This window comes from Peromyscus maniculatus, chromosome 20, assembly GCF_049852395.1.
Source record: "Peromyscus maniculatus bairdii isolate BWxNUB_F1_BW_parent chromosome 20, HU_Pman_BW_mat_3.1, whole genome shotgun sequence".
NCBI classification, from domain to species: domain Eukaryota; kingdom Metazoa; phylum Chordata; class Mammalia; order Rodentia; family Cricetidae; genus Peromyscus; species Peromyscus maniculatus.
The window spans coordinates 9,916,610-9,935,698 of record NC_134871.1 but is presented as its reverse complement, the minus strand read 5'-3'; the positions used below and the strand labels follow the sequence as shown (position 1 = coordinate 9,935,698).

The window sequence follows — 19,089 nt, the reverse complement described above, 5'->3', positions numbered from 1 at the left end:
TAATCCTGGGGTCTCCATTGTAACTGTCACCACACTATCACAAGTGGTTTCTTAGGACTTCTCTGAAGTGATTCCAACATTACCACTTGGTGCTAAGCTACTTCTTGTGACTCATTCATACCTTTAAATCCATTACTATGCAGGTCCTACATTGCAGGAGACTCCTAGACATTTCCAAGTTTAGCTTCCAGCTTGAGATGCAGCCTTGGCCTCTTCTGAACCAGTTTCTGTGTGCTGACCCCAAGGAAATACTTCCCAGAAGTGTTCACCTCAGTGATGTTGGCCTTTTATTAATCACAGATAATTTTCAATCCCAACTGATTAGCATCCATTGTCCCAGTAAAGCAATAATTTCATTTCTTCCATAGCTTATTCATCTAAAATATACAAATGACCCCTGGTACAGTACTAAGGTTATTGCTCCCTTCTAAAACTTTAGTAGTCAGGCCTCTGTTATCTGTATTTTTCTCAGCATTCTTGTCTTCCACAGACCCACAGAATAGCCCACTAAGCTCCAAGCATTCAATGACTTTTCCAGCCCAAGTTTCCAAAGATTTCCATAATCCTCCCCCAAATCTTCCTTATCAAAGCAACAACCTCACTCTTGGTTGCTGTGGATGTCTTTCTGTGCACTATGAATATGTGTTGATCTGATTGGTTGATAAATAAAACGCTGATTGGCCAGTAGCCATGCAGGAAGTATAGGAAGAGTAAACAGACAAGGAGAATTCTGGGAACAAGAAGGCTGAGTCAGGAGATGTCAGGGTGCCGTCCAGGGAGCAGCATGTAACAGCACACAGGTAAAGGTACAGAACATGTGGCAACATATAGATTAACAGAAATGGGTTGAATTTAAGTGCAAGAGCTTGTCAGTAGTAAGCCTGAGCTAATGGCCAAACAGTTTTAATTAATATAAGCTTTTGAGTGATTATTTTATAAGCACCTGCAGGGTCTGTGGGGCTGGGCAGGACCAGAGAAAACTCCAATGGCTTGAGTTTCTACCTGAAATGTGAAAATACTTAATAAGCAATTCTAAACAGAGCATAAAACAGGTCCCTGCTTCATGTCTCATACAGAAGGTAAGATGCAGCAACATGCAGGGTTGAGCTACTTGATGGCAGGTTTGCAGCATACGGGCTGGAGCTACAGCATGGTACATTCCCGCAGAGTTACAAAGAGGTTTTTGCAAGCTGTGCAACATGGTGCATGGTGGATATAGAGTTTGCTATTAAGAAAAAAAAAGAGGATTCTGGGCTACACACTGCTGGATGGAAGAAAAGAACCACTGTTTCCCAGAGTCAGCAGAGAGCATGGTTCCCAGAGCTGGCTGTAAACGTAGTTCTGCCATGCTCGGAAGCTGAGGTGGGCAAAGCCAGCAACCAAAGCTGCCATTTCAGTCCTAGTAATACTGCAGTTTAAAGAAATAGGTTCACAATAAGACAGATTCAGATGGAATAGTTTACAATGTGTGTAAAATGTATGTAGGCTTGGAAGAGAGAAAAAATTAATACATACAGTTATATGAAGAAATTGGTTTTAAAAACTAAAATCTTTAAAGAGACAAAAGTAGTATAAAAAGTAAGCCATGTAAACATGGAAATCACACAGAGAGTCTGGATTATATTGTCTTTGGAATTTTTAACTGCAGAAAGACATTTGATTGTAAAAGCTGCTCAGTTAAACCAATATGTATATTTTAAAGATATCTTGACTTCAAAATTTGGATCTAAGGATATGTTGCTTTGGAAAGGAGGCTCTGCTTTTGTTTCCACAGGAAGCAAGAGGCTATGGATTTGTTCCAAGTTAAGACACATCAGTTTTGACCAGCCAAGACCCCCTGAAAGGTCTCCAATGACACCATGGCCTAGACATCCAACATCCAAAATCAACTTCAAGGCAACTGGCTCAGAGAATACAACCACACAGACTACTCCAGTCAGGATTTAACCAAAATTCTTAATTTTCTCAGGTACCCCATTAGATTGCCAGCACCCTTATCTAGCAGGAAGTAGTATGAGAAGCTATGCCCAAATTCCCAAAATATTGTTTATGAATGTTTATTTTTATTTAAATCAGGTTGATTATAAATGCAATCTCTTTCTAAAGAAGAAAAGGGGATAATATAAATATGATAGGATAAAAGGATGGATTGTTGAACCTACTTTTAAAGAGCAACTTGTTTAAAATGATTTACATTGGTATAGATTTTAGTTTATTGATACAAATTTAAAGTTAATTTTGTTACACTGTATGTATATTTCTACTCTTGTTTAAGGTATGTTTGAATAGCTCATTTGAAATTATAATGGATAATTAAGAAATACAGATTTGCCGGGCGTTGGTGGCACACGCCTTTAATCCCAGCACTCGGGAGGCAGAGCCAGGCGGATCTCTGTGAGTTCGAGGCCAGCCTAGGCTACCAAGTGAGCTCCAGGAAAGGCGCAAAGCTACACAAGGAAACCCTGTCTCGAAAAAACCAAAAAAAAAAAAAAAGAAAGAAAGAAAAGAAATACAGATTAGTAATTAGTCTTCTATGATCTTCAAACATTTCAAAGACCTACAGAATATGGCAATTAAAATGTTTTAAAAACTTAAAACTTTCTGGACAGTGAGACAGGTCTGCTCCTGGCAGCACTGGTTTACTTCAAAGAGAAAAGTTGGACATTAAAGACACTCTATATGGATTCTATCTTCTTCTTGGCAAAAATAGCCATTTGGGCAAGAAACTGTTCTTGCCTGGACTTCTTGATGAAATGTTGTATAAAATGGACATGCAAGACCCATAGGAAGGTGACCACTGAACTTTGCAAAATAAAATGGTCCTTCAGGTTCCTACTTTGAAGAGGAAATTGCCAGATATTCTACAGGACACACAGAGAAGTGACTGAAAAATTCAAGGCCCATAGCCTGAAGACGGATGCCCCAACATTGCAGATGAACTTTGGGTGACTGTCCAGGTAGCCAGTTGTCTCTGTCATTTTCGATTTTTGAAAGTTGCTTACAATGCACTTCCTATTTACTTAGGTAATATTATATCCTTTTGGGGTCTTTGATGTAGTTGAAGACTGGATAGTTACAATTATGACTTTCCTTGGTTATGATAAAAGATAAATTAGATATAAAACTTTAGACTCACAAATATAGGATAGATAGAATATTTTCTTTAATTTTGCCAAATACAAATAGACTAGATATTGTAACTGTAATTCTTGCTTGATTAATATTCTATTATATGTAAATTTACGGTTTTTTTTTTTTTTTTGGTTTTTTTTTTTTTTTCGAGACAGGGTTTCTCTGCGTAGCTTTGCGCCTTTCCTGGAACTCACTTGGTAGCCCAGGCTGGCCTCGAACTCGCAGAGATCCGCCTGCCTCTGCCTCCCGAGTGCTGGGATTAAAGGCGTGCGCCACCACCGCCCGGCAAAATATACTATGTTAAAGTTCAAACCTTCTTTTTTGATTTTTTTTTTTTTTTTTTTTGGTTTTTCGAGACAGGGTTTCTCTGTGTAGCTTTGCGCCTTTTTGATTTTTTTTTTTTAACTTAGAGGCTTGCATCAATTTTTTGACCCTACCCTTGGTAGCTTATACATAGCCTGCTCCATTTTATTGTAAAGATATTTCCAAATATCTGTTCCAAATTTTCTTTCTGTTGCTGTGATGAACATCATTACTAAACACAACTTGGGGAGGAATGGGATTATTTGGCCTATACTTCCAGGTCATAATACTTCATTGAGAGAAGTCAGGGAAGATCCTCAAGGAGAACCCAGCAAAAACCATGAATAAATAATGCTTACATGCTCACTCTATCTCTGGCTCATGCTCAGCTAGCTTTCTTATACCACCTAGGTCCGCCTGCCTGGGGTGGCACCTCCTTCAGTAGACTAGACCCTTCTATGTCAATTACTAATCAATAAAAATACCCAACAGACGACCATAGGCTAATCTGATGAAAGTAAATTCATTAGATATGTTTCTTTCTTTAGAGGTAACTCTAGTTTGTGTCAGGTTGACAAAAATGAACTAGTGCAACCCTACATAGAAGAAAGAACCAGTCTCTCTGAAAACATTGGTACTATTCAAAATGGGCAGAGATAATTACACTTGATTTTTTGACTTACCAATGGAATCTAAGCCTCTACTTACAAATAAATAAATGATGATTAAATAGTTTTAAAGAAAAATACTGTGTCACTATAATGAATATTTCCTTTCAACTATGTATGTATGTCTTCCCCTTTTTATTTGAAGATAGGGTATCTGTATCCACACACACACACACACACACACACACACACACACACACACACATACACACACACACTCACATTTCCAAACTTCATGTCCGCTTATCAGTCAAGCAAATAAATATAACCAATGTGATTCCTTTGACCTGGGTAGGAACATCCATAAATTAGATATGTTACTGCTAGACTCTTGGCTGGGAATGCCACACAGGCATGCAAAGCAAAACAAAACAAAACTGAGATGTGCTGTAGTAATGGAGGTCTAGAGACTGAGGGAGTGGCTAACCAATGACTGGTCTAGCCTAAAACCCATGCCAGGAGAGTAAGCCCACCCCAACACTGCCTGGTACACCAGGAACCACAGGCTGGAAGACCCAAAGACTTATGATAGAACCAAACATGGCTGGAGAAAAAAGATATCAATGTTAACGATGACAAACACTATTCTGCTATACTCATAGATTGGTGCCTAGTCCAACTATCATCAGAGAGGCTTCATTGAGCAACTGGTGGAAACAGATGCAGAGACTCACAGCCAAACATTAGGCCAAACTCAGGGAATTCTGCTGAAGAGAGGAAGGAAGGACTTTAGGAGCCAGAGGGGTCAAGAACATCATAAGAAAACCCATAGAATCAACTAACCTAGACTCATAGCAGCTCAGAGATGAAACTGACAGCTAGCGATACTGCATGGGACTGACCTAGGCCCTTTGCCTATATGTGACGGTTGTGTAACTTGGTCTTCTTTTGTGACTCCTAACAGTGGGAACAAGGGTATTTTCTAACTCTTTTGCTGGCTTCCTATTCCTCATATTGGGTCACCTTGTCCACCCCTAATTCAAGGGGAGGTGCTTAGTCTTACTGCAACTTGATATGCAATGTTTTGTTGATATCCACGGGATTCCTGCCCTTTTCTGGAAAGATCAGAGGAAGAGTGGATGAGGGGCAGAGAGAAGGTGGAAGGAGGGACTGGAAGGACAGGAGGGTGGGAAAACTGCAGTTAAGATGTAAAATAAATAAGTAAATATTTAAAAATTGCAACAAATAAAAAATTCCAGACAGCATTGGAAAATACATAAAAAATGAAACAAAACAAAAACAAAGTCCACCAAATCAACAGAACAAACAAAAAGCCCCAAAAGATATAATAAATGATATCCACAGCACTCTGGATCTAGCCATACCTGAGGTCTGATTTTTTCAGTTCTTTAAGTCAAACTATCTACCCTTTTATACTTTGTTGGTTGAAAGGTTGATTTCATAAAACATTCTGTGCTAATTTATGTCCCTTGTAATTGAATAAATTCCAAAGAATTCAAATGTATATCATCTTGAACTAAACAGGGATATATCTCAAAGGATATCCCAAAGGTTATACCATGCAAAAGAAAATAAATTCACAGCTAATGGTTAGAAACACTGAGCTTTATAGTTTAATGCTTAAATACTTGGCATGGCAAGCTGAATTTTCAATAATTTGGTCACATTTATTATTCCAATGATATGATCCAGAGCAGTATTCCCTGCCTCATAACATCCATTCCCACTGCTACTCCTCACATATGCCTCCTGATATTTTTTGTGACAATCCCTTGGTTTGGAGAGCAACCTCTAGACCTTTCTCCACTATTCAGTGTACACATTGTCCTTCATATCCATGTTTGGGTATCACTTCTGTGAAGCTTTTCCTAATCATCTCACCAGTTATATTCATATCTCCACTACAAAGCTCATGGTTATTTCAATTAATACATGTGTGAAAGAGTTGATGCACTACTGAGACCTGTACAATAAGTTATTTGATGTTGATTTGAGACAGGGTCTCACTATGTACATCTGGCTGGCCTGAATCTCACTATGTAAATCATGCTGCTCCTAAACTCTCAGAGAGCTACCTGCCTCTACCTGTTGAGTGCTGATGTTAAATGCACGCACCACCAAGCTTGTCCAGTTTTTTTAAATGTTACTAAGCACCACATTTTTTCTTGTATTTTATGTCCTGTATGTGTGTCTTCTTATTCCACTGTGATGATTCAGAGATTAAAAACAATATTTATTTTTCCACAGCCTGGTGAACCATCTTAAAATAAATAAATACTGATACTCAATTTATATCTATCATAGATTTATCATTTGAATTTTTCTTTTACAAATCAAGAACTCATAATATAAGCAGTATACCCATCCCAAATACAGGTAATTAAAAGACAGAGAATTTGAAGATAATATTTTAGAAATAAAATATCAAAACTCCATCAGTAAAGATGGAGTCAAAAGTCGTAAAGAAAAAGGTATTTGCATACACTGGTAAACATTAAAACTTAGAGTCTGTATAAAAGGCTGTAAGTATGAAAAGAACCAGTAGGATACATGCAGTATGTACTAAAGCTGAAAATTGTAAATAAACTACTAAAGAAGATGTTTCTTCAAATAGCCCTCTCCAAAGAAACCAACATATACCTACACACACACACACACACACACACACACACACACACACACACACACTTACATGTTTTTGTTAAAAACTAGACCAAACATAGCACTGTTTCTAATACATGTCTATATGTGATATATATTTATAACATACATCTCTATATGTATTTCTAATATATTGTATATATCTAATTTATATTTCTAATGTGTATCATATATATTGATAGAGAAAGAGACAGAGTTTGGTTTGGTTGCTATAGAGAGAGTGAAAGAAAGAAAAAAGAAAGGCAGGCTTCAATGGTAAATAGTTCAGATACGGTTGATAGGGGGAGTATTTTGAGTAAGGATGGAGTTTCATGGTAACAATGCCCACCAGAGGAAGTCACAAACTTGACAGTCTCCAGGGTCAAAACAAGTAATATAAATGAGGAGGAGAGCTTTAGGGAGAGTCTACAAATGTCAATAGCAAATGAGACCTCCTGTCAGTTTTTTGGGGGGAAAACAGACAATTACAGGTATCACTGCTAATGAAGAAGGAACACAGCAGGGCTACATCGTTCCAGCCTATCAGTTCTATATGGGAATTAAGGAATAAAGCTTCCCAAAAATACTTAGAACTCTCATTTTTGTTGAATTTTCCATTATTAAATGCTGGCACCTAACTTAAATGAAACTTTTAGATCCATAGGCAGATCACGTAAATCAATCCACCTGTTGGACAAAATTCAAATGTCTAGTCCCTGTTGAATACAGTGAGAATTGGGAGTCATTAACTGCCTCAGTCAAAAGGCATTGAGCTTGCAAACTTCTGCCCAATTAGATGAGCTGAGAAGTCCCAAAGATAAACTGAGGGTAACATAGGGATTTTGAAAATTAATAGGGGGTCATTTCTTTATAGACTGCTTTTGCATACAGACTCAGTTTATCCCCACAGCAGTATGGCAGGAAAGCTCAAGCAGGTTGTGAAGAAGGCAGATGGAGTCAACTTGTTCATATCTTTACATGTGATTTACAAGAAGGATTTATTGAGCAGCATCTATGAACGAGACTTTCCCATTCCTTTAGTTTCTCCGTTACTACAGATTAAGGCTAATGTGCTGTTAAAGGTTGTTCATTCTCCTCCTATCTATGATGTATTTAAAGCAGTCCGGCCGGGCGGCGGCGGCGGCGGCGGCGGCGGCGGCGGCGGCGGCGGCGGCGCACGCCTTTAATCCCAGTACTCGGGAGGCAGAGGCAGGCGGATCTCTGTGAGTTCGAGGCCAGCCTGGGCTCCCAAGTGAGCTCCAGGAAAGGCGCAAAGCTACACAGAGAAACCCTGTCTCGAAAAACCAAAAAATAAAATAAAATATAAAATAAAATAAAATAAAAAAAGCAGTCCATGAACTGTTTAGGTTGTAAACCATCTGTGAGTCCTAATGCCCCTTTGCATATGAAAGACTGATTTAGTCAACGTAAGACAATTAACTAGAGGCAATTACAACTTATATAAGGTGCCAGCCTTGAACTAGGTGGTAATATGGACAATCAGCAGTGGACAAGAAAAATTAAGATGAGTTTATGTGAAGCAATTTTGACACTGAGAAAACAGCATTACTAGCCCGCACTTGTATAGTGAGGGAGGTCACCTGTACTTACTCCAGTGCACAGAGAAGCAAGACATTAAGGAGCATAACACAAAGGCTCCAGATTCTGACACACCCTGTGGGTGCTAGTAAAAGTCTGTGGGCAGGTATACTGATGGAGTGACGTTTATCTTGGGCCCACTGCTTGACCCTCTCCTCACCGATGGGATGAGGACCTCTTTAATCCCAGCCTTTCTCATGGCCCGCATTCTGGTAAAAGAAAGAATCATTTTCCCTTCACCTGAGTCTGCAGTTACTCATGCTGCACACAGATGTGTTTGATCAGTTTAAAACTCAAGTTGTATGGAATACCACAATCTTGACTATCCCTTCTAGCCATCATTTAAAGACCTATTAACCTCTAAAGATAGTTAATTTTTAAAAAAAAAAAAAATCCTCTGAGTCAGGCAGTGGTGGCCCAGCCTTTAATTCCAGCTCTTGCAGGGCAGAGGCAGGAAGTGCTCCGAGTTTGAGACCAGCCTGGCCTACAGTACAAGTTCCAGTATAGTCAGGGCTCCATAGAGAAACCATGTCTTGAAAACCAGAGCAGAACAAAAAAAACAACAGTGACAGAAACAAAACAAAAATCCTTCTCTGGGTGCTGTTCAAAAGAGATCAACAGCATCAAACGCTGTCATCTTAAAGGATAGCTATAGAGTCAGACAAGAGAACTGTGATTCCCAACAGTCTTCCCACTCCATATCCACATGGGGACTTGGGGACTTGAAAGGAGAACTCCCCAGAAGCCTGGGAAAGCTCAAATGAGCGGCAGCTCGCTTCTCTACAGCTGACTCATTCTCAACCTTTTGCCATTGGCTTCTCTAACTTTTTCCCCTATCTTACACAAGCTTCACTAATTCTTGCCTCTATTTTGTGGGCATGATGGGTAGTTTCTCTCAAGTGGCCTGTGCTGATCTAAATCGTGTCTTATAATAATTTCCTAATTGTTGCGATTATGTCAGTTTGGGCTGCTATGATGGCGCCTCAGTTATGCTTATGTTTTGGAAAATTTTATATCATGTGTGTGCCAGTTATACTAAACACAGACAGACAGTGCCCTGTGGTGAGAATCTGGAGGCTGTGTGATGTAGATGTCCTTGGAGCAGAAGGGCACCCTAGCCTTGAGAGTCCAAAAGTGTTATTTCTCCTTCTTTGTATTTTAAATATTTTGGTTCCAATTATCTATTCCTGTTCATTTGTTTTTCTTTAAACCTATCCCAAGGCTTATTTGTGTTACTGAAGGGCAGTTTTCTATGTTTCAAATAATAAAATAAAACTTTAATTATTTTTATTTAATTTAAAATTTATTTATTTTGTGGGGGGATACAAATACACATATGTGTGCCATGTATGGATATCAGAGATTGATGCCCTCAATTGCTCTTCTCCTTATATTTGAGACAGGATCACTCATTAAAACTGTACCTCAGCCATGGGCCAGACTGACTGCCTAGTAAACAACAGGAATCCTCCTGCCTCCATCTTCTCAGCCTTGGGATCCAGGTGCATGAAGGGATTCAGAGCCTGGGTCCTCATGCTTTCATAGTGAGATCTTTACTGACTAACCCATCTCCCCAGGCCCACAAATTTATATCTAAATTGTATCTGTGAACATTTTACACTTTATAAATTCCATATTTCAAGACAATTAGAAAATGTATGGTCGTCATTGTTAGGCTGATTCTCGTTTCCCTAATAGAGGTCAATATCATTTCCTACAAATAGCTAATGAGAAAGAAACCATTTTAATTCATAGTCGTTCGTTCCTGGTTCAAAGTCGTTCCTTGACATACGCATCTCCAGGAAGAACAAAGTATCTGTAGGGAAGAAAGGAGTGAGATTCTGTAGAGTAAATCCATACACAAGTCAAAACTAGTTTGGATACAACTTCAACTCTTGGTGGTTACATCAGTCTCTGCGGTCTGGTAGGCTACAATCATAGCTCTTCCACCTGCTTAACTAAAATGAAATATTAATTGTAGCATCCCTAAATGGCTATCTAGAGTGAATTGACACTTGTTACTGTCTACCAATAGTTCCTGGTACATAGTAAGTGAGTCAGTAATGACTAAAAAGTCAAAGGGGAGAATATTAAGGCCATAAGGGCAATCTGTGAGAATTTCTATGATTAATCATCCCCAAGCATCTACAGAATGTAGTTTTTTGAGAAGTTTTATGGAGTCTACTATTACTATCCATCAGGAGGATGCACAGTGTTTATGAAACATCACTTGTGTTAGGTGGTTTCCAGGAGATGTATAAGGCTAACAAAACTATTCAGCATCTGTTGATAATTGCTTAGCCTTTGAATATGTAAGTTTGTAAGAAATGGTTTCCTGGAGACACCATACCCAGTACAAATAAGGAGATGAAGTTCTTGACTCCCATATGAAACTGGAAATTCATGATTGCATCAGGTCTTAGGTTATGTCATTCGCTTGATGTTTCTCTTCCTCTCTGCTACCCTAGACTCACAGCCTACTGCACCACCTTCATGGTGAGTACATTGGAACTCCTAAAGAAAGGCATCATTAAGTATTTCCATCTTTTTATGTGGTGTCTAAGCTCGAATGCATGTTTGAGCAATACATACCCGAGTCTTCTTTTATTTTAGTATCCTTGGTACCAAGCGTATAGAGCTCGTCAGCTGCATGCATGTAATAAATGTTTGTGAAAAGGATGAGCTCTTACAGAGGAGTATGAGAACCAAGGGCTCAAGATTATAGCTTTGAGCAACAGAGCTACAATTAAAAGGCAGGAGACACAGAAATATAGGAAATATCACCAGCAGAAGAAGGACACAGCTGTCTGAAGCAGACAAAAAGCATGATTTATGGTCACAGACATGCAAGTGTGTCTCTGTGGGAGCTACAGAAACCCAACTGCACAGTAGCATGGCTCACTTTCTCCTCAAGATCCTCAGTGAAAAAGGACCTTTTCTGAGCTTTAGTAGATCTATGGTTTTCCAAACACCGCCTTTAGTGTCTGTACCCCTGTTTATGCTCTAAGACACTCAAGTGAGGTTCAGGATATATGCTACATGTTTGCCAAGTGCCCTCTGAATATCATGCATTTTGCTAAGCACTTGCTATCTCTTATTGTATCAGCCGCTAATAAAGAAGAACATAAATGGCTAAAATGTAAGAGTGACCCTAATCCCAAAATTTAATGCAGCTCTGGTTGACATTCTTATACTCCTGCATGGGAGTTTAAAGTTCCCTGGAAATAAGTTACCAATCAATGCAGTAGGATATATTTATGTCCATTGTAAAGTACACAGAACACAATTGTACTCATTTTGATGATATATGCATGTGCAATGGATGCTCCTTTGATTTCAAATGACCAAGGTGAGCTGATGGTGTCTCTCATTGAAGGATGCTGATGAATGATAACCTAGGCATCCCATACACACCACATAGCTCTGCCTGAAGGTGATCTGCTCCACAGTGCAGCCTATGGGAACAAGTTATATAAGAAAGGAGGGGGACTCTACAGATAGGCTAAAGGTATATACACTTAAAATTGTGACATGACTTTACTGGTCACAACCAAATAATATGATTTAAAAGCTAGCCTGCGTTTTCTAGATCAGCTTGGTAAAGCTACAGCAACATCATTTGTGTTTAAGCCATTAGGGTACATTTAAGTTCTGTGTTTAAAAAAAAATGTAGTAATTATGTTGCTGCTTCCATAAGTTATAATTGCCTCTTGTATGATTGCTAATAATTTCAGGTAATTGTCCAGCAATACGAAAGAGCTTTGTGTGGCCCCACAGTAGAGAATACCCCAGGGAAGGCACTACAGACTCAAGAGTGGAGTTGAGAGAAAGGAGGCGAAGCTCATTTGCAGTATAACGTAAGGTATACCAATTTAATTGTCTTATGACAATCATAAAGCTGAAATATCCCTGTAGCTTTTAGCAACAAAAGAAAAAAATAGTTATAAAAAATGTCTATCTTCAAATTCCTGACTTTTCAAAAAATGTAGTCAATTTAAATCATTTGGATGCTCACCTGAATATTCATACACCAGGATTGTCTAAGCTGTCAGGAATGGCAGGAGATCACATTACAGAAATGTGAAGTGCTTCACAACATGGCCATTATTGCTGACACAGAAATAGGGTTGGGGGACAATGAAAGTCAGTTTTATTCCTACACTATTAAGATAAGGATAAAGGGAATAGGATAGAGAAAACTTAAAATGTAAATGTTCAGTAAGTGTTCAAAATGCTGATGCATTTGTTCCAAGGCATGTGCATGGATTAACATTTCTGAAAACATAAACCCATCTGAGAAAACATAGGCTTTCAACACTAACCTGTGGTGGGAGAAAGCACTTTGGAAAGCCCAATGGTTAGTGGGGTAGCTCAGTGGGAGAACATTTGACATCAGAAAGCTGCGTTTAAGTTTCTTTTCTGGAAGACTCATCAATAAGCTGTCTAAAGACAATCACTTACACTTTTGCTGAACCCAAATGCCAAAGGTCACAGTGGCTCAATTTACTGTTTCTTATACAAACTTTCTTTTTTCAGATTTAGAAAGGAGAAGAGCAAAGAGATAGTAAAACTCCAATCAGCCTCAGAGAAAGGTTAAAGCCATTCTTTTTTATATCCATTCTGGGTAGTGATCCATAAAAAATAATTAGGACAAGGGTAAACCTATTATGTAGCACAGAGTCACTATCAGTCTCGTCAATCTATATATGCTCAGGCACTAAAGATCTGATGGTCTTTGTGTAGATTTATAATTAAAATGTATATAAGATGTATATGTGTCCATTTTTCTTCCTTCATACCATATAGGTTTATGCTTGCAGGAATGCTTGCTGGATTTCCCCCCTTTAGTCCAGACCAACAATCTTGTGCATGCTGATCTAAAAACTGTAGTGTTTCTCCCTCTCCATTTTATTTTGTGCATTGACCAATTCCTCACACATTTCTAAACATCTATCACCCAGCTGTTATCTCTACCCAGCACTCACTGTCTGTCACATTTGCCTTGATCCTCCCTTTGAGCTAAGCTCCTTTAATACCAGCTGCCATGTCCATTTCCCTCATCCCTTTGCTGAGCAGAGGGTCTCTCCCTCTCGGATGCAAGAGGATTTTGTATCAGAGACCTGTCAGAGCTGCTCTGAAGGAGGGCACATTTAAAATCATTTCTCTTATTGAGAGATAAGTGCTCTCTGTCATTTATTCTCCCATTCTTGCTTTTACCTTTCACACAGCTTCCATATTTATCCTCCAGCTGCCTGCATATTTGACAATGCCCTGGCTGATAGTGTTATACTACCAGATACACTACACAGCGGCTGAAATGACTGACGTGTGACCTTCACTGCTTTCTATGCTTAACACACAGATCCGGGTGTCATCCAAGATGGGGCTGTGCCGCTGATCCCAACCGGGCCCTTATTTTCCTTAATAGTAGTAATAATAATCCTAAGTGATAAGGCCAAGAATTTATTAAGCTTCTTTCTTCCCAGGTAATTAAATGCCATACCCCTGTATCCAACTCATTTTGTTGGGATTCAGCTAGACTCAGAAGTTACAGCACCAATGCAAAAGCTAAAGCTAGCCCTTTCCCATGGGCAGAGTTTTTGCCTAGTTTTTCAAATTCACATCAGCTTACTAAATAGGGAGTCTTACAGTTAGTCGGTAGCCATATCTGTAAACAGAGAATGTGTTTTTGCTGAGGAAGTACTGGTTGACAAACAAGGTCTGTAGCACAAATGATAATTAACATACCTGTGGTTTGCCGAGTATTCTCAAAATCGTGAGCCCTTGGGACAAAAATGCTCTCCTCCCATAACTTCTCATTGTTTACAGCGTCCAGTGGCAGAGACTGCTTAGTAAAGATGATTTTTATCTAGGTCAGTCAGTCAGTCAGGGTGTGTCTCTCTCCCTACCCCTGCTTCTCTCCCTTCCTCCTTGGGCACATATATAGGGGAGGGCAGATGAAGAAAAGAAAAATCAAATGAGAAAGCGATTTAGACAGAATCCAAACCCACTCACATTTAGTTCTCAAGCTTTGAAGGCCTCTGATAATGAGAGAGCAGAAGAGAGATTTTCAGCAGTATTTTGGGAGACTGGAGCACATCAGCGTTTGATTTATAGTAACAGCAATTCATGTGCCAAATTAAATTAAAAATGAATGCCGACATAGAATAATAGATGTTAAGTTCAATACTAAATAACTATACTTCATCAGCAAGCATGACCTTTAACAAAGTTCCCATAAAAAGAAATGGGAAAGAATTATTTCACATTAAAAGGGACAATTTTTTACAAAGTTGCTGAGAACTTTTTTTATCTACTAGTAACAATACAAGATTGAAGATTTCATAACCAACTTAACCATAACCAACTTAACCATGAGTCACATCAGCACATCTTCCTTCATTTTTTACCTTGATGAACAAGTGTATTGTAAACAAATGAAGCCCAATAGAACCTATCAAGAAGGTTTTCATTTTTTTCTATTTAACTGAATTAAAATAATCAGAAAGATTATTTTAGCCATGAGTTGTTTTTAAGGACATCAGCCAATAAGCACGTTAAACCCATCCCAAGACAAGACTGTAAGAGATTATTCTGATGTAAAGACATTTTACACATATCCACATGGTAGATTTTATCTGGATCTCTCTACTTAATAAGATATACAATGTTTCTAGCTGTTTTGGTCCTTAGGGGTCATCCTGATATTTGAAATTTCTCTAGCTGAAAATGTAATTTTATAGGGCTTTACAAAATGTGTGTATATATATATATACATATATACATATATATATATATATATATATATATATATATATATATATATATATATATTACAGATTTTACAACTTAGAATAGCTGGCCCAGTTGAACTGAAGGGGTCCACAACATGTGTGTACTAAAGGACACAGAAGTTTTAAAACAAGCTCTGACAACCTGCCAGAGACTGCTGACTCGACACATAGCTTATTGACATCTGTAGAGAGGGGAGCAGAAATGAGGTGCTATCTCAATTTCCTGTGGAAAGAGACATTATCATTACTTAGTTTTGGACAAGAAGATCCAGGTGTGGAGTAACCCATAGATCTGAAAGCAGCCACCACTATCAGAAGAGCTAAAGCAGACACAGTTTAGAATTGGTTCTCATCACTGACTATAGTGGTACAGAGTGCTCCTTCCACCCACCTGTCACTGCTGCCAGAGTTTGCCCTAGAAAATGCACCATAGGTGCTTATCAGGGCTGAGAGAATGAAACTAAACTGATTTGGTATATTTTTGCCTCTCCTGAATGCTGACAACACACATGCCTGTTAGGAACACACCAACTTTGCATAACCTAACACTCCCTACTCAGTGCCTTCAGTTGCCCAGATGGAAGAGCCCAGAAAACACTACACAACTGTCCCAATTAGTGTCCTTTGAAATCCAGGGCCAGTCATTCACAAGTATCTCCATCTTCTCAGTGTCTTTGTTTTCCTTAATTCATCCCATCACCCACATCCTTTCAATACATACTCCAACCCTCTGCATTTCTGTCTTAGGGTTTCTATTGATGGGAGGAAAACCATGACCCAAAAGCAAGTTGTGGAGGAAAGGGTTTATTTAGCTTATACTTCCATATTGCTCATCATGACTGAAGGAAGTCAGGATGGGAAATGAAACAGGGCAGAAACCTGGAGGCAGGAGCTGATGCAGAAGCCATGGAGGGGTGCTGCTTACTGGCTTGCTCAGCCTTCTTTCTTATAGAAGCCAGGACCACCAGCCCAAGGATAGCACCATGGGCTGGGTCCTTCCTCACTGATCACTAATTGAGAAAATGCCTTACAGCTGGATCTCATGGGGGCATTTCCTCAACTGAGGCTCCTTTCTCTCTGATGACTCTAGCTTGTGTCAAGTTGACCCAAAACCAGCCAGTATAGCTTCTAAATGGAAACTCTAATTTCAGCTATGCAATAGGAAGCCCTAATCCTCCCACTTCACACATCACTGGCTTGGCTGGCTGTATTGTCTTCCATGTCATCTGTTTTGCCTCTTCTCATGTAACTGTGCATGCCCGTAAGTCAATCTGTCCAGTAAGTATTTGTTCCTTCCCCCACGTCCTCATCTCTCTCCTCTTGATAGGGTCAGTTATGGCATCAGAATATAACCATCATTTTGTATCTCTCATTCTTATAACCAATTCTATCTTCCAGCTCCATTCCACCCCACCCCTTTCCATTTCAGAGCAAAATATTTAGAAAGTGTTCATTATTAGTGTACTCCAAATGCAAACTTAGCCTGTTCTTTATTGAAGCCACAACTATCAGGCTACAAACCAAGCAAACAAACAAACCTCCTAACACACTACACACCATCAACACGGATCCACACAGCTGAATTCTAAGGTCCGCTCTCAGCTCCGTACTCAGCCTACCAAGAACATTTGTTTCTGCCATCCCACCTAGGGATGCTTTCTGGTCTTAGCATTGAGGATGACTCACACACTTCCCCTCCTGCTCTGCTGTTGCTCTTTACAGAGTATGTGTTATTTCCTTCTAATTTCCCTGATTTCTAAGTACGCCCTAGCATTCAGTCTGCAGCAGTTTCCTACGGAATCTTATTGAGTATAAAAACCATTTGTTTGTTGTTGCCTTCTAGATTTGTATCTGCAACTTGGACTTCTCCTCGGAATACTAGGCTTCTCCATCAAGTTGCCTGTTCAATGTCTCTAGCTGAAAACTTCTAAAAAAGAATTCCTGGTTTATATCTCATACAGCGATCCTAATCCTCTAGTAGTCTTTTGACTCAGATATTACCTATGGCTTTCCAATTGCTCACACAGGAAACCTTGAGTCAGACTTAGCTGTGTCTTATCCCTGGCATTCACACAAGCCATCCACCACCAAATAACATTTTCCTTACTCTCAGAATAAAAATGTCTGAATCCTCCTCCCTACAGCCACCGCATCTTTATTGTTCAGCCACTCTCTCTCCCCTCGATGATCACAATAGCTTCCTAAGTGGCTTTCCTACTTCCCTCTTGCTCTTGATGGCCTACTCTCAACACAGTAGCCAGAGTAATACTTCATAAATGCTGTCAGATTACCTCACAGCCTAATGCTGCTCACTCAGAGAAAAGGCAAAAGTGTGCACAAAGGCTCACTGCACTTTATGTGAGATGCACTCTTTTCTCTCTTCTCTGCTGTGCTTCCTGCCACCCTTTCTACAGAAGTCATAGTGGCTATTCAAGCAATCTCTGCCTCAAGAGTTTCTGTAGAGTTAAACTATATGTGTTGGTATCGATTTCCCCAAGGTAGGCTACCATTTTCTTCCAGTCTCACAGTCAATGAGAGCTTGGTAGTAAGGTCTTGCCTAACTTCCCACTGTTGTCCCTCATTTGCTCAACCTTCCCCTCACCCTGCTTTTTAATAGCTTCCCATGACAGTTATCACAGAGCACACTGGACATTTACCTATTTGCTTATTGATGAAAATGTTTGCAAGAATGTAAGTGCCATTACAACAGACACACGTTTGCATTCCTCCATGCTCTCAGCACTAAGAGCAGTACCTGACCCGCAGGAGAAGTTCCAAACATTAGCTTGAAGGAAATAATGATTCTAAAGTTCATCAGGACCTTCTGTGTTCTCTTGTCATATGAAACTACTCCCAGTCCCAGTGAGTTCCACATTTTTTCTTTGTTTTTGAGATTATAATACTATTAGGACATCTCTTTTCTCTTTCCTTTCTTCAAGCCCTCCCATATACTCCTTGTTCACTTTAAAATTCATAGCCTATTTCTTATTAATCCTTATTACAGGAATACACACACACACATATACATACATACATACATGCATACATACACACCTAAATGTACCCTCCTAAGTCTGTATAATGTTATATGTATGTATATTTTCAGGGCTGATCACTTGGTATTGGATAACTAGTTTGTGTGCTAGTCCCTGGAAAAGACTATTTCTCCCATTCTCAACATTCCTAAGTTGCATATAGGTGGGTTATTTTTTTTTTGTGTGTGTGTGTGTATAAGTGTGTGTAGGTGAGGCCTTCTAGGTTTTCTTATATCCACTTTGGCATATCTATTAATGTCCTCTTTTTTGGTCAGGGCTGTTGAAGAGACTCTCAAAACATACAGCCTATTGCTACAGTCCTTGGTTCCCCAAAAGATAATAGGTAAGTCCCTAATTGCTGAAGACACCATGCATTTCATAAACAGGGCCCAGAGACTCCTGAGCTGGAACTGACCCCAAACCTACTCCCTGAGGTTTTACAGAATATTTGATCACACTATGAACCCTGAGATTGCATTATTTACTGGAAAAACCTGCTTCTAGCTGTGGTGTGGCTCAGCCCTTGCAGACACCTTTAATCCAAGGGCTTTCTGCTTGAGCATTATAATCAGAATCAAGTAAGATCAACTATAGGTCAAGAGGTGGAGCAAGCAACCAGTTGACAGAATGAAAAAAAAAACAGAGAGGGAAAGAGGAAATCAGGTGGATGGAGAGGTGCACAGGCAGTAGATGAGAGGGACATCTAGTTGGAGGAGTTTTTGTTTGAGATGGCATAGGAGAAATCTCTTTTTCTAGGACAATGGCAGAGGAGCAAGCAAATGGGTGCTTTCTCTGACTCTCTGAGCTAGCAGGTTTTTACTCCAGCATTTGGCTCCTGCATTTTTATTGATAAAATACAATGATAGAGACTTAGTTAAAAACAACACTGAGGAGTAGCTTTTGTGGTAACAGAAGAAGCCATGCAAACTCCCAAAGGAGGGAGATAACCAATAGTCC

General features: G+C 39.4%; 1 protein-coding gene across 7 annotated transcripts in view; it reads right to left on the bottom strand.

The window, feature by feature from the left end:
* Samd12 (sterile alpha motif domain containing 12) overlaps positions 1-19,089 on the bottom strand; it is a 435,192-nt gene that overhangs the window by 329,588 nt on the left and 86,515 nt on the right. The gene's annotated exons all lie outside the window — the stretch shown is intronic.